This window comes from Eptesicus fuscus, chromosome 17 (assembly GCF_027574615.1).
Source record: "Eptesicus fuscus isolate TK198812 chromosome 17, DD_ASM_mEF_20220401, whole genome shotgun sequence".
Taxonomy (NCBI): Eukaryota; Metazoa; Chordata; class Mammalia; order Chiroptera; family Vespertilionidae; genus Eptesicus; species Eptesicus fuscus.
In genome coordinates, this window is record NC_072489.1 from 35,173,995 (window position 1) to 35,175,525 (window position 1,531).

Sequence of the window (1,531 nt, forward strand, 5' to 3'; positions counted from 1 at the left end):
TGGCTCAAGTGTTTGACATCCAGTGCTCTAGTGTGTCCTGGAGTAAAACCTCGACCTCATGTGGGGCAGTTAGGATTAGTTACTGCCCTAGGGTTAACTTATTTGCTTTTTTGATAAGCATAGCTGTGGCTGCTACTGCCTGGAGGCAAGCATGTCACCCAAATGCAAAAGGGGTCAAGTCTTTTGGACAAATAAGCTACTGACGTTTTCTGAGGGTGAGACTTTGGATGAATACCTCTTTGGCTATGCCCCTTGTCTTAAATACTTAGTTACATCTGGTAGCGCAAGTTGGCCCATCGTCCTTGCTCTGCTCATGTCTGTCGAACTGCCTAATATATTACCTCAAGGATCCTGGCTCTGAATTCTTTTAGGGAAAATGAACGTTGAATTACTTCTGTAGCTGCTTCATGCTGAGGAGGGACAAAGTTTTCTCTCAGAGCCAAGAGATCCTTGCTGTCTGTCACAGAGACAATGAGGCCTAGGCACAGAAGGATGTGGGCTTGTGACCTGGCAGAGACAAACTAACAAATGATCTGGTGGAAGGGAAAGAAAACATTTCAGTTTTAATTACCTCTATTGAAATATAATTTTTCTTCTCAAAATTACCTCTATGTTTAACAAAAGAGCCAGATAAAGACTAATTTACCTATGGTATTTAATTGGCCTGATTGTTTGCATAAACACAACAAGAATGGTAACTGACTACCTTTGCCAGAATTTCATGATTGAATCTTATTGTGTCCCATAGGGCTAGGAAGCCAAACCATCCAGCTGCCGTCAGGCCTGCCTATAGCATCTGCTGAGTTAGGTGAATCCCTTACCTGCAACAACTCCACCTGGGCCCACGCCCTAGGTTTTAAGGCCCATCTCAGTAGCCCTCCTACGCGTGTTTGCCTAGAGTATGTGGGGTTCTGCAGGGATGCAGAGTCGTCCTTATTGCACCCCTTCTACTCTGACCAACCGCCAATGATGGTAGGACATGGGTCTGATGCTCCAGCGCCAGCCATTTTCAGGGCTCCAAGCAGGATACCAGGCTTTTCCTTGGCACGCTTATTGGCTTCAAGTCTTTAGAGTTCAGACAGGGCTCTTTAAAACATGCCACTCTAGTCAAAGTGTTTGGTCAATAAAACCACTATTAGAAACCGGTCTTATTGAATTTATGCAGACCAACATATTGCCATGATTTATTAAGCATTGCCAAATTTCAGAGGAATTATATAAGGAGAAAAATATACTGACCTGCTTTAAGATCTTCTGATTTTCCTTGTCAGTCCTTTCTATGGATTCTTCAGAATTATATAACTGTCTTCAAATAACAAGGAGAAATTCAAAATGTGTCTATATTCAAGTAGACAATTATAGCTGTCCTTGTAGTAGGGTTTCCCTTACTTAACTTGTCCTTTAATTTTATATGTTCTCTGGGAGGGGTGACATGCCCTCTGAGAAAGGAGTAAGGGAGCTTTATTGCTTTACAAGGTCTCACATGTCACAGGACCTCACGGGGTCTCTAATTCCTGTAACAAAAGAGCTG